Source organism: Lasioglossum baleicum, chromosome 3, assembly GCF_051020765.1.
Source record: "Lasioglossum baleicum chromosome 3, iyLasBale1, whole genome shotgun sequence".
Lineage (NCBI taxonomy): Eukaryota > Metazoa > Arthropoda > Insecta > Hymenoptera > Halictidae > Lasioglossum > Lasioglossum baleicum.
The window spans coordinates 19,758,662-19,773,507 of NC_134931.1; the positions used below are offsets into that span (position 1 = coordinate 19,758,662).

Below are 14,846 nucleotides of genomic sequence, written 5' to 3' on the forward strand. Positions count from 1 at the left end.
TTCTTGTTGAATTTTGCTACTATTTGTACAAAAGCAAACATGTGTGAAATTACATCGTTTGTACAATTGATAGAAAGGTATCCTTGTTTGTATAATCATACATTATCGGAGTATGCAAAGAAGGATATTACGGAAAAGGCGTGGAATGAAGTGGCGAACGAAATAAAGTGGCCTGGTAAATATTATTATACAAAAGCACATCCCGTTGCTAAATATGTACAGTGACTCAGAAAAATATTCGGACGTTCTAAAAAAGACGATAACTTTTTTAATATTGTACTATACGATTTGAACTTTTTTGGGAAGCTACAGCAATTAGTTTTTACTACAGAATGTGAACAAATTTTTTTTCAAAAATATCAATTGATCGGAATTATATAAAAAATACTAAAAGTTGCATTTTACAACTTTTTTATGTGGTCTATATTGAAAATTTAAAAAATAATTTTTGTTGATCTATGTCAACTGTAGTTGCCGATTGCAAAGAAAAATGGAGAAATATTCGGAACGGATTTGTAAGAAGTTTAAAACCAGGAGCTAGTGGTTCTTCCGCAAAACAAAGGAGGCAGTATTACTTGCATGATATTATGCAATTTGTTCTCCCGTTCGTAAAGCCCACAATGCACGTAGAAAATTGTGGAAACATTCTACCTCCACCAATTGAGGAAATCTCAGGAACTGAAGAACGGGATGATAGTTTTATTGAGACAGTTGCAGAAATCCATCAAGAGGATACAAGGCGAAAAAAAAAATGTTCCAATGAGGTGGACAAGATGTTCATGAAGTATTTGGAACATAAAACAAAAACTTCGACTGAGGACCACCGGAAAATGTTTCTGCTGAGTTTGCTCCCTGATGTCCAGAAATTGACAAATAGTGAGACACGGGAGTTTAAAATGAAAACCATGATGCTACTCGATGAAATTTTAAGCCGCCCTCATCATCAAGCCACAAATACATTTCCCTTTTCACCAACTGCACCATCAATCATTACACCCCATTCACCCACATTTATATGTATATCCCCCACTCCTCTATCAAACTCTACAGAATGTCATCAGGACAACAATATGTAAACATTAAAAAATAATTAAAGAAACGGTCTGGGTTTAATGTTGTAATGTTATGTTGTTTGACACAATTAAAGTTTTTATTGTTTATTTTGTATGGAATACTCCAAAACATGGTGAATTGCATAGTGTGACGGATTTGGTTTCCTCCCGTCGACCATTTTTTTTTGCAAACTACATATTATCTCGTTGGATGAGATCTTTTTCTGTGAGTTGCATTTTTGTATATTAGATCTTCTACATCGATTACAATTATCCCTCTTTATTCCATATAAAATAAACAATAAAAACTCTAATTGTGTAAAATATGGAATATTTTATATTTATCATCTTTAAAGCACCTTCCACCAACGATGACATGTCGAAATATCTCGACCATAGTATTGTATGTACAGTATCATGGTGACGAGATATCTCGTCCATAGTATCGTTTCGTCGACATCGTGGAAACGAAATATCTCATTTAGCATCATCTTCTGATCAATCTTTTGCAGCTATAAACGTTCTGCAATCAATATTTCCTGTATAAGGGGTCCACCTAGAATTTCCTTCTGTTTCGATTATAGAGCGCGTCCTCATCGTCACTCAACATTCTCGAAATGATGGAAAACTTGCTGTACGTTTCGTGAATGAAACAAAGCGTCCACATCTCATACGCCATGCGTACGTGTACGCGTCTCTGACGCGACGCATCGTAGACAGAAACAAATCGCGGCCCGCACGCTACGCGTACGCCTCTCTGACGCGACGCATCGTGGACATAGGGCCTAAGATTCCGCGAAACTCGAACCTGACGGGTTTTCATTTTTTTCGGGCCATTAGCGTATTTAATTTTATGCAACAAGTATGGTATCCGGAGTCAGATTTTCCATTAGCGAATATTTAATTGGCGAATCGGTAGATTCATCGCATCCTTTTCAGCGAGGGGCGGTGGTCTCTGTCCGACGATTCCTCGTCGCTCTCTCGTCTCTGTGTGTATACACCGCGTCCCGTTTCAAAGGGGGCCGTATTCTCCGGCGTTTTATCCCACAGAAACGTATTACGATTCCGAATGCTTCCGAAGAGGCTTTTGTCATCCCTTCAGGAACTTGCTCTTTCATTAAGATTTCTCAGAGCGTGTTTGCGATTCCCTTCCCACCGATGGTTCCTCCTCTCCCCGGTGAATGCGTGCCATTTAACCGGCGGCCAAGCACCGTACAATGTACACATTGTCGTTTGTCCCCCCCCGATTTTTCCGCGTTAGTTTTCCCCTGTCTTTCATCCGCGACCCAGCCCCCGGACCTGCCTCAATGAACCGTTTCAAAATCAACACGACCGGAAACGACGCCAACTCGACTCGATTTCACGATTTTCGTCGCGATGCTGACACGAGAGAGCCAAGCCTTTTGAGAAACCACCAGCGCCGAGGAATCTCTTTGGTAATCGCGATGACCTCGTTGCATGAAATAACCAAGTGCCACGAACGTCACTCTCGTCCTGGAAAGCAGCTGTTGCCTCGTAATCGTCGAGATGCAGATCCGTAGAAATTCATTCGAACCCGCGCCGCGTCACGACAAGAACCGCTTTTCACGCCGCTGAACCCGTGTAACGGGACGGCGAAATTTTCTGGCCATTCTGCGCGATATCGAGCGAACACTGTACTCAACGTATTTACCGTATCCCGGAGAATTTCCTTCGTTTAATTCCACTGCGCCATCCTCGTAGAATTTTATACCGACTTTCGCCGCTGTTACACAAAATAATCGTAAATGCGAAACTGCTTAACTTTCGGACGTTTTACCGTATCAAATTCTATACTGAAAGAACTTTGCAAATTATTTTAAATGCTCTGTACGCACGAATACGTATTAAGGAATGTAAGCCAATTCTATTTCTGGACCGCGAAATAGTGAATAGACACAGTGTGCCGTTTTAAGGTTAAAGTATCTGAAATCTGAAGTATTCCATTTTTGCGCAATATCACTTTTTGCGCGATAAAAAGTTTTACGGGGCAGGGAATGAAGGGAAATCGAAGCAATACCGTCGCGACACATTTGTGTAACGTGACTTCACATAAGAAGAGATACCCAAGCCCGCATCGCGTATCGAGATTCTATGCGTGACTGCGTTCCGCCGATACGGGTTCTCGACTTACCCAATCCAAACGGATTTTAAGGGATATCCGCGGCGTCTCGCTTTCCCGATTCTTTTCTTTACTTTCCCTAAATTTCATTCCTTTACTTTCCCTAAATTTCATTTCTTTGCTTTCCCTAAATGGGAAAACATTACGGTCGACTCGTTCTATTCAAAACCGGAAGCCCCCGGTTACGAGAGTTTCGACATACTTCTGGAATCGGCGACTGGGATCCACGGGCTCTCTTTCCGCGAGAATTCGCGACTGTCGCGTTTTATTTCGTCATTCATCGTCCAGAGAACGGAAATATTTCAACCATAATCACTAGACAGCGGATCTTTATGCAAAATATAAATTGTGAACCTGAATTGCAACAAACCGGAGTGAAACAGTATCTTTAAATAGATAATAGATAATAGTATCTTTAAATTCTTCTATTGTTTTTACTGTTTTGAATTACGCCTACTCATTTTTGTCATAAATGCATAAAATCCGCTGTCTAATACTCACGCTCAAGCACCTATTGCTGCTTTATCGCAATATTTGAAACCTACAAAATTTACTTGAAGGAACTTTATTGTGGAATTTTGATCCAACTTAATTTTTCGCGAGTAAAAGCGACTCTTTTGTCGATGGACTATGATTTTAGGACCACCCAGTGTGTGGATCGCAGCGTGTGCTGCATAAGGAAATTATACCGCGACAGACGTCGCGTCGGAGCGACGCAAACGCGAGCACGGAACAGAAACGCTTGTAATTTCATTGCTTGCTCGATCCCAGCGTTTTCTCTTCGCATTAATTCATCCCGAGGAAAGAGCAATAAGTACGTATCGAGTGTCTCCGCAATGATTTCATTCATCCGTTCGATTCTTCTCGGCGCGCCTGCTCGATTAAAAATCGTAATCCAATCGTTGCCGGCGATTTCACGGGCGGTTCGGGATTCGCGACACCGTTTCTGAATGAGATTTAATCAACCTGGTCAAACACAATAAATCCACCGGCGGGATAATAAATTTCGCGTCTAAAGTTTCGCGCCTGTAACCAATTATAACGGTGTTTAATTATTTATCGCGTCGGAGCCGGAGATTCCCCGTAGGCTTTGCAAATATCGCGGCGCGCACCAGATGCTGGGAACGCGCGAGACAGCCTGCTCGCTCGCTCGCTCGCACGAGTGTTTAATGGCCGAGTCCATATTTAATTACTCGACTGGCGTATTTGTACAAATTATTACGGCGGAATTAAAATTCCCACATCATTAATACATTACGCGGCCGCCGCTCGCCGCTCGCGTACGTTTGTTCCCGGTTGTGTTTGCGTTTCCTCTTGTTCGATTTCATTATCGCCGTTCCCATTCCGTTTACATCGTGAATATTAATAGGCAGCGGGGGCCTCTTCTTCGCCGTGGAAGCTGTTTCACTTTTTCCAGTCCGTCAGAGCGTCAGCGAGCTGCTACGCGTACGCATAATACAACGTACACCGGCCAGCAGTCAGCCCGTTGACCGACAGCCAGGCTAATGGACCATCCTCTTCTCTCTTTCTCCCTCACTCCCTCTTTCTCCACCTCTCCCGTCGGCCATTGTTGACTCCGCATCATTCTCCATGACGGCCCAGCTCCGAGTCCCCGCGTTTCCCATGGAATCGTCGCGTATACCCTCTCGAGAAATTCCTTTTGTTAATCTCGCCGTAACGGCGCCGACCTGGCCGAGTCGATATCCACCCACACCCGCCTTCTGTTCCACAAATAAGGCGAACGCAACGTGTCCCGCAACCTGAAATCCCACCGCGCCGCGCCGCACCGGCAGAGGAATCGAAGGAATTTCGACTACGATCGGAATCAAGTGGAACAGGCTGCGTGGGAGTGGTTCCCTAATTGAAGCGACGCTTCCGTCAACGTAGGCACGGATCGATGCGGGGGCGAGGGTGTCGCTGGAGCACGCGACAGGTGTAACCGTGTTAAATAAAGGGATGATGATCTATTGACACCGATCTGTCTAATTACCGTATTAAACCCGTCATTACGATACACGCATCCGGTTACACGCGACGATACACGTTGGCAACATTTGCATTAATTATTTCACTGATTTACAGTACATCGATAGTGGCACGGAAGTTAATGCCGATTTCGGCTCGACATAGGTCCAAAAACTATTAAAGATCTGACCACGGAGTGGTGAAGTCGACGAGTCCTTCGGGTAAGAGGAATGTGATTGATTGTTGAAACTTGCGTCAGAACCACGGAAGGCTAAAGTTCTCGTTAACTTGCAATAGTTTGCATCAGTTTCTAACGTTTCTAACGTACAATTCGTAGATATTCTACAAAAGAGAACTTGGCCCGTTCTGCCTGCACTCGTAAGTCTGGCAAATGCATTTGCATCGGTGACAATACGTTCCCAATCTAAGTTACGGGGCTGGGGGTCATTCACCCGGCAAGAAAGTCGTCAGTTTCCCCTAAAATCTCGTTGGAATTACAAGCCATTGAATCGCGGTCCCTCAGCTCGCGGAACTTCTCGCGGGCGCGCGGCAATCTCCGGCCGGGCGTAATCTCTTTATCTCTCTCTCTTTCTGCCACGGGGAACGAGGTTACGGTACGTGGCTGCGTTTAGAAAGGGAAAAGGATCGTTGTGTTGCCGTGTCGCGGCTCGAGATGCGTGAATATAATGATAGGGAGCGAGGGAGAAGGGCACCGGGCGCCGCTGGAGGGCCGATGCAGCTACAGTGAGGGTGGAGAACGCGGCTGGTTCTCTCTTGCACGAGGTTCGAGGGGAAAAAGAGCCGGGGAGGCGTGCAAGGCCGAGGGTAATGTACTGTTCTCACCTCCGACAGGCCCTCCGGGCTTCCTCCGCTATCCTGCGGCGGTGTACGAGCCTCCGACCTGCACACCACCGTTGCACCACCCTGCGAATCGCACATAAGCCGACGCTGCGCCGCATCGTGGCCGACCGACGTGGATGCACGAACGCATGCACCGCGTAAAATCGCACTACGTGCGGATGAAACGCTTCCCTGTTATCTGCTCATCTGCATTCGCATCGTGTTTGTCCGATAGAGCAAGAGACCGGCCACTTACGGCGCCGGTATTCTTTCTCAGGAGCGTTACCCGTGCACCAGCCACTTCCGTTATCTCTAGAATAGAGTGACTAGATCCGCAACACCGAAAAATTAGGACACAGAAGGAAATTGTGCATTGTGATCCACATCAAAAACTTCTAAACTTGTATTATAACTAGACTGTGGAACTTTATGGAAAATAAAAAATGTTTGTATTGATTGTAAGACACAGGAGTCAAATAAAAATTTCATTCTTCTTTTAATTATCTTATTAAGGTGAAATTAATACACCGATGGCCTTAAATCTTTTTAATATCTCCACTGTTTGAAATTGTACGTACCCATTTTTGTCATAAATGCATAAAATCCGCAGTGTTATTATAACCTATACCTAGCAAAGACCCGAAACTGGCCAAGCTACGATATCGGATACTTATCAGTGACTTATCAGTAAAAATTAGGGGATGGCACTCTAATTGAATCGAGACGTAACGAGACATACAAGAAAAGTCGGTCAAAGTGTAGCACAGTTGTTTGCCAGGATCGGTATCCGAAGATCTTTATTGTGCATTCACCGGCGATTTCTGTCATTTCTGAATGTTAGCAAATTAAAGTACCGCATCTCGAATTGCTACTGGATCTGTTCCACGGTGCGGTGCTCTAAGGCAGGAGAAAGATCTCGGAGTCGAAGTCGTTGCAGCAACCCTCGAATCGTAAAGACAGTCTCGAACGAGCTAGACGAGGTACCCTTATGTTTGCTAACTATTTGAAAATGTCGAGATATCGGGGGAATTCGCGATTCCTCGTCAAGATACGGTTTATGTGTGGAGCACGCTCTCGAAGAATACATTAGTGCACTTCGACGAATACGATTTGATGGTACGAGGAGAGCGAGCAACCAAGCGACCGAGCTTCGAAGTCGCTCCGGTTAGACCTTATCTCTGCTAAAGTAGAACAAGTTGCGTAATGCCGACATAGCTGAAATTGCCGGGCAATCTTTCGCCTCTCTGATTATAAAAAGCTCGACCGTGAAACGAAAATTGTGCCAGAAAGGAAACCCACTCGCCGAGTGCCCGGTTTAAACTTTTCATTCGAGCCGTTCTCCATTTTATTTCTAATAGAAGAGAGTATCTTACAGAGCGCGTCGAATTTTGTTCGAGTTAATCAAAAGCCCAAAAAGAACTGAATTAAATATTCCATTTTATTTTTAGTATAAATACATAAAAACGCAGAGCATACAGATTGATCAAACAACTTTCAAGAAGAATTATAAACGAGAAAAAAAAAATATATATATATACTTCCATCACCAAATTTCTGATCAGTCGTAACCCTACGGGACCGAGATTCCGTGAAATTCGAAAGGGTAGAGTTACAAGCTGAACAGCAGGTGTATCGGCGGTTCGCGGAAACGGTTTTAACGCACAATTCGATCAGGCCTATTAAATAAAGACTCATGCATGTATGCATGATCGCGTCCGTGAACTATGGCAACCAAGGAACGTGTGTACGTTCACGAGACGAAGGACACGCGAGGCAGAAAGAGAGGATCGACGGCAGTTCAGTCAGAGCGGCAAACGAGGGGGATGAAGGAGAGAGAGACTGCGACAAGGGCTGCTGACAGACAGTGACGGGTACCACTTTATCCGCGACACGATTCTGCGCTTACCACAGCCCACCCGTTCACCATCGCCGTCGCCGATGCCACCCACGACCGATCTGATCTGATCTGAACCTACTCGATCCGATCCTTTACCCGCGCGCTCCGTATATCTGTTCCCTCCTCTCCTTCGATCTTCGCCACTCTTCTCCCCTATCTCGCCTCTCACTGCCCCCCGTCGATCCTCTGTTTACCCTGCTCTCTCGTGTTGCTTATTTTTACCATAAAAGACAGACACGCTCCGTGGTAGTAAAAAGAAAAGCGACTACGATTCGGGACTAGAACATGGATCTGGCCTCATTGCTGAGCGATCGTGCTTAAAAGATGCACACTCCGTATGGAAGTTCACTGTCGATTCGGGAGTAACGCTCAACCAGGAAGAAACTCTTCCACCAAGCATCGCATTTAGATTTTCACCTCGCACCAAAAAGACGAAGGAATATTAAACGTACCACTGCTGGAGGTTTCGCTTTAAATGTCGAATTTATGAAGATGCATTCATATGAATAAATATAACCTTGTCTAATATTATTTTATACATTTCTCCATGAAGCCGAATAACGCTAATTACGCCTCGTAAACGTAAAAATAAGACTTTTGAGAGGGCCTGCGGCCTAGATTGATTTTGTATCTAGCGCTTTTGACTACTGAAAAACCCTGTCTTTACATTATCGAGAAATGAGAAGGCGCATTCCGCACCCTTGCAATTCTGGAAACGAGTTTACCCCCTTAAAGGACCGGTTTCCTATCACCTCGTCAGAGGAGGTTTCGACATGGTGGATCCACATAAATCACCGTGTAGATACCCCCGTATGAATAATGATCGGCCCGCGAATAAGTTAAACCGAACGGGTCCGGCACAATCATCAATAAATAATAACGCGGTAATAGCAGCCCGATTAGTACCAATAAAACAGCTAGAACTCCGGAGTGCAGCGACTGCAGCTATTCGTAGTATACCTCACACTTATTCAGGAACTCATGAGAGCGCATCGCGCCGCGTCCGAAGCATCTGGAGAGTCACGATCTTATCTCTCGTAAAATATTATCGGGGCAACATCTGCCAGTTACGCAAAATCTGCCGTGGAAACATTGCGTTTACCCATTCCACAATGTTACAGCGCGAAATTAACGCATTCGGAGATTAAAGAAAGCAGTTGCTCGGGAGTATGTATCTTTGAATTGTTAGCGGTGGTTGCTAGTTGCAACGGGTTCCAAGAAGACACAGACCAGGAGGCTCTGCATATGTATGTGATTTTATTACATCCGTTAAAACGGTAAAATTACTTCTCTTAGAGTGTTAAAGTCTGTATCGATGTCTTGAATAATAATAGGAAAGGCAAGCATTTGTAAAATAATGTTCGAAGATGATAGTCTACAAAGGCTCACGGTTCAGAAGCGAAATTGCATGGTTGGGGGGTTTTAATGGATAGAAACTGCTTAGAGAAGGGCTAAGGGATCCTACGATGCTCGCGGGAGGATGAGGGCGTTCGCAAGGAATTTTGCGACTTTCCAGATAATAAAGACGAGAAAAAGTAGGTGACTTGGGACGGTAATCATCGTTTTTCTCAGACGACCGGTGGCCGAGTAGCCCCGCCGCGCGCCGCGCCGGTTCCCGGTGCGGACTTTTTGGCTGGCGTCCACCTTTTTCCACGTGTCTCGGGGTTACGCGAGTCCTCGATGAACCTCCTAACGACCGGCCAGCGACGGCTAATTCCAGGCTTCCCTAATTAATACAAATAACCTCGGCGACTGGCCGGGCCGTTCGCCGGGGCGCGGCGACGATCGTTCAGACCGCGCGCTGGTCCGACGAATTAAGTAGTCGTCCCATCGCGACACGGTTTTCGGAGAAGTCACGACCGAGGTGTGTCGGTTTGTGTAAAAACACCGGTCTCCTCGGGAATCCTCAAATTACCGGCATTTATATCCTGTAGAACAAACCGCCGCCGCTAATGTTGGCTTCGGAATAAACGCTTCAGAGAAGTCACGGCTCTTAATTACCGACGGGCCGCCACGAAACTTTGTCTTGCTAAAATAGTTATGAATATTTATAGTTTAATTGTGAAAGGCAAACCCCCCGTAGACGCGAGCCCGCGACCGCAACCACGGCAACCCCGACGGTTTTGTTTTCTTCCGTCGCGTCGCACCGCCCACGCCGCGGGATTTATGAAAATATATTTTCGAGGGAAACTGGCCGCCATTGCAACCTGCCTAGCTGTATTTGCCGCTTTAATTACATCGATGAAATCTCGTAACGGCACGCGGCGCGCACACGCCGCACTACAGCCACCCGTGTCTTGATTAAACGTCTCGAGCGACGCTTTCATCTTTTCCATCCTGATTAGTTCCGCGTCCGGCGAAATGTCTGGGGGATGAACAGGCCCAATCGACGTTCGCCTGCCCACGTCAATCGCCTAAACAACTTTTTCATTACGCAACTAATTAATCCTGGAGATCCTGAGCAAACAACGAGATCGCGGAATACGTACACGCACGGCGAAGTGTGTGTTGTTTGTAATTTATAATTCATTCCCGGGTCGAAAACGTCGAAACAGCTCGGTGCGAGTGTTTCTGCCGGATCGTCGAAGTTCTCGAAAAACGAAGGGCGGCCCTTTTCGCGTCGTTTGAACCCTAAAGCGAGGCAAAGTGTACCCGCCGCGCCGCGTCGCCGTGGTAAAGTGAAACGTTTGCCCGCCTCTTAGTTTGCCGTGCGCGGCTTCTTTCGTGTAAACAATAATCCCGCCCATGTAAACAGTTTGATAACGAGAAGGGCTGACCCCTCACCTGGCAAAGACCCTTTTCCACGAAACAGTCGGTGCGTGGGCTGTTCACAGCTAAAGCGGAAAGGGCGCGAGGACACGCGGATTCGGCTCTCCGCGCACGCGCTCCGTCGCGTTTATTTAAAAACGTTGCTTATGTAAAGCGATGCAAATGCCACGCTCTCGTATTTGGCGTGCAAACAGCCCCGACGCGGCTCCGCCACGGCTAATGACGTTCGTCTGCCGCCCTTTCGGTGCTTCCACTTTGGCATTTACAGCGATCTACAGAGACATAAACGCACTTGTCCCGGGCGCAGACGGGAATCCCGGTGTAACTGCGTCGCCCCGTCGCTGGAAACGGGCATCGAGTAGCTTCCGACGACCTATCGGGTTCGCTGCACTCGAGGTCGATGGGATATTCGAGTACTCGTGCGTTTTTTCCCTTTTTTCTGTGTGCGTGTGTGTGTGTTTTTTTTTTATTTTCATACCAAGCCACCGTTTCGGTTCTTTGCGACCAGCCAGCGCGGCACAGTTTCGTCGCGCTGTCTTTTTGCCGTCGAGCGAGAGGGAATCGGTGTGACTGAATGCGGAACACTTTCTGTAACAGTGATCCTCCGACTCTACTCTTTGCGCGATTTTCTCTGACACTTTGCTGTAAACGATGGCACTGAAAGAGATTTCTGAACCGTTATGTTGATAACCAGGTATCTGGGTACTCGTTTACTATACGTAATTCTTTTAGGAATTTTTGATGAATTTTTAAAATATAACACCGCTCTTGTAATTTATAATAAATTCATTATGGCGAGGAAATAGTGATTCTGCTATATCTCAGTGAACACGTTACATAATATACCAGTGCCTCGCACAGGACGACACTCGAATGTCAGATTCTTGGGAATTACTGTAACCGTGATTGTAAAAAGGAGAATTTTCAGTGAAATTTTCGATGCCGTGAACGAGACGTACTGTTTTAGTAAGTTTATTTTAGCGAGATAATCCGCACGCCGCCCTCGATGTTCATTCCCTCAACCTCCCAGATTTCATCGTAGCTTGCGAAAGACCCTTCTCTCTGCGTGAAGTCACAGGATGTTGAAATCCACCGCAGCGGCAATGTTCCCTTGCTCGTTACACCCACCCTAGTGGCATTTCACCCTCGAGAAGGTGTTGAGATTATCGATTCCTCGTGACTTTCGACTGAATGACTATTAATCCGGTTGACGTTCTCCCGTGAACTAAATTCACGCAAAACAACATTGCTGCTACATCCACGAACAACCAACTTTTCTATTATGCACACCTTCGTTCTGTAGACGGAAGGAAGCAGCCACGAATATTTCAGAAAATTACCGTGTTTGATTTCAACATGCAGGTTAAGCTTTTAATCTGAAAATTCTACCGCTGTTACCAAGTCCAACAAGCTCGGAGGCGGAGCAGCGAAATTTCGCTGAAAGTAGCGAAACGCTTCTGCTTGAGAAAAGCCGCGGCTAGTGAAATCCCAAGATAAAATGTACAAAGAATATAATAAATTATTATTAAATCTCTTTGCGCTAGTCCCTCTTCCGGCGAGCCTTTCGGCTGACGTAAAGCGTCACCCGACAATTTCTCTTGCTTCATCCCTCTTTTTATTAATCCCGACAGCTGCAGCGATTTTTCAGTCCTCGCAAACAAATATCCCAGCTCTCCTTTTGTCCTCTCGTCACCGACGAGGAACAGTGCAGCGGCTTGTTAATTCAGCAATTACACACCGTCCGCGAGCAATTTGCCGGGGCAAGTCAGTTGCCCTCTACTTCACGGTCGCGAGTAAAACGTCGGGTTCCGAGGCGATCAACCGTCGACCGTGTATCGGGCTTAGGATTATCCCGAATCGTCCCGAGCTGCACGAGCCGTCTTGATGCACGCTGCTGCACCCAGAATTTCCTGGATAATTTGGCCAGAGCGAACCGCCAGCCTGTGATTTGCGAGCTCCCAATGGATACAGACGACTCCGGGCACGGATAAGACGTCCGATGCAGACAGTTGCAAAGAGCGACGGGGCAGGCACAAACCTTGGAGGAAACAGGGGGGTGAGAGAGGATGGGAGGAAGGTGGAGACAAAGGGTGGAACGAGGGGACGAAGGCGGCGGCGGGGGGGTTAGCCAAGACTCGACAATTTGCCATCGAGTTTGCAAGCGACTTCCTGGCAGCCTGAAGCTCCGTCTCCTAGACGGAGCGGAACAGAAACTACCTGGGTTAATCTATGTGAGAACCTAAGCAGCTGCCTTTGGGTGGAAGGAAGCCAGTCCTTCCCTTATTTCCTTCGGCTCTGCACCGCTCCGCTCGGCTCTGCTCCGCGCGAGACAAAACAACGGGGACGCCCCGCGTTTCTTACCGCACCAGCTCGATTACAGTTTACACTGTGTATGTCAGGTGTTTGCGTATTACCGCCCCGAGCAATATAGCTCTCGGAATCGATACCTCTCCACGCCATACCGATCTCGCGATGCTAAACCCCCTCAGACAGCGAACGAAAACGTTTGTTTGTGCGCCGTCGCGTCGCCCCGGCTAATGCACGCGCCGGAAACGACCTGCCGTGCATTAATTTCATTATCGACCGTCCCATTATTAATACATATACGCAGCCCTGCTGTTTTCGCGGGCCCCGTATATATTTTTGTTTTCGCAACCGCGGATCAGGCTGGATATACGCTCTGAATTTTGTAGACGCGGTTTTGATATTAAACCCGTGAAGCCCGAGCCGCGCGCGCGTCCTTTCAACAGCGGATAAACAGTGTCTTTGATCTGCGCTACTGTAATTAACTCCATGCCAAGCTTAAAATCATTTTTATTAGTTAATTAGCTCGTTCTCCTGGCTTAATTAATTCGTCTCCCGCTGCAGCATTCTGCTTGCCATTCAGCCATGGAAATGCAAATCATTTTGAGTTATTCAATGTAGGAAGACGGTGTTGGTGTTTGCTTACAACTCAATGGTTTACAATCAGGCAATTGGGATTAGATATTCAAGTTCTAGTCCTCCTTGTCCGGATATAAAACATTTAGAAATAAATAGAAATTAGTACGTTCAATGTGCTCACTATCGCTTCAAATGACTAACAATGAGAAGGGGAACATATCAAGTTGCTCCTGATCTGATGAACTACGCTTGCCAAGTTCTCACTGATTTAGCCACACCAATCTTGCGGAAAAATTCATTTCAGTTTCCCAACGCGTACACTAGCATGCAAAATGAATGAAACTTTTGCGGCAGCCCAAATAAAAAGCGAACGAACCAAATTGAGTCTGACGAACGTTTTTTCTTTCTGTTTCAGGTAAGTGTCCATCATTCTCGCGCGATGCGGATGCGTCAGGCTGGCAAGCCTTTTCAACAGATCGAGTTCTGCGCGCATATCGAGTCGGTGCAAACGTCGGGAACGAAGATGAAAGATGTGGCAGCGAATCGAGCCGGACGGTCGAAAGAGAATGAGCGACTCGCGGCAAATTGGACGCCGGGATGACGAATCGTCGCGGTACTCGTACGCGAAATTCAATTAGGCTGAATCGCCGGTTAACCCGTGGCCCGCCTTCGAACGAGCCCCGCGAGACCATGGGGCTGGAGTCGATTGCGCGGATCGATCGCGGACGATCGACAACCGAGCCAGACGACGCGATCGCTCGCGGAGCTCATCGATCTTCGACCGGCCTCGTTTTTCTCTCGATATTCTCCAACTTTGAAATATTGACAATCACGTTCCTCCGGCGTGTAAAGGATTAGCCGGGTGATGCACGACGAACGCGTTGCTGCGATCGAAGCTGCAATACCAGACCCCAGGACATCCCAAAGTTTGCACTTTTTTATATGCATTTTTATAAACACTATACATTCGTTCATGAAATACAATTAATCCCTCATTGGTTTCTCAGCGTGAACATTTATTTATTCTCTCGTTTTAGATACTGTGAAATCGTCTAATCTCTTTCTGTTTCCGTTTTAAGATGGATTTCTTTCAAAGAGCGAATAATGTGTATAAACATTAAACAATTTACTTTCTTTTACAATACATACTCCTCAAATTTTGACATTATAAGCGAACCACAGTTTATTGTCTCGATATCTTTCGTGCAACAATTTGCGAGGATCGTACGAGGGTTAAGACTCGTCGGGAGATCCACGACGGTTCTTCCTTTGCCTTTTGCCGGTTGATTGATCGCGCACG

At 46.4% G+C, this 14,846-nt stretch overlaps 1 protein-coding gene and 1 long non-coding RNA gene across 3 annotated transcripts in view; one reads left to right on the top strand and one right to left on the bottom strand.

Annotated features, from left to right (window-relative positions):
• The window catches only part of LOC143207601 (uncharacterized), a 717,548-nt gene that overhangs the window by 451,566 nt on the left and 251,136 nt on the right, over nucleotides 1-14,846 (top strand). Inside the window, exon 4 of one of the 2 annotated variants that reach the window (XR_013008700.1) lies at nucleotides 1,843-13,955. The exons of the other annotated variant lie outside the window; for it this stretch is intronic. The gene's annotated coding sequence lies outside the window, so the exon portion shown is untranslated. Of the gene's footprint in view, nucleotides 1-1,842; nucleotides 13,956-14,846 lie in introns of those variants that run through there. 2 annotated transcript variants of the gene reach the window in all.
• Nucleotides 1-14,846, bottom strand: part of LOC143207605 (uncharacterized) — a 44,480-nt gene that overhangs the window by 24,304 nt on the left and 5,330 nt on the right. The window lies entirely within an intron of this gene.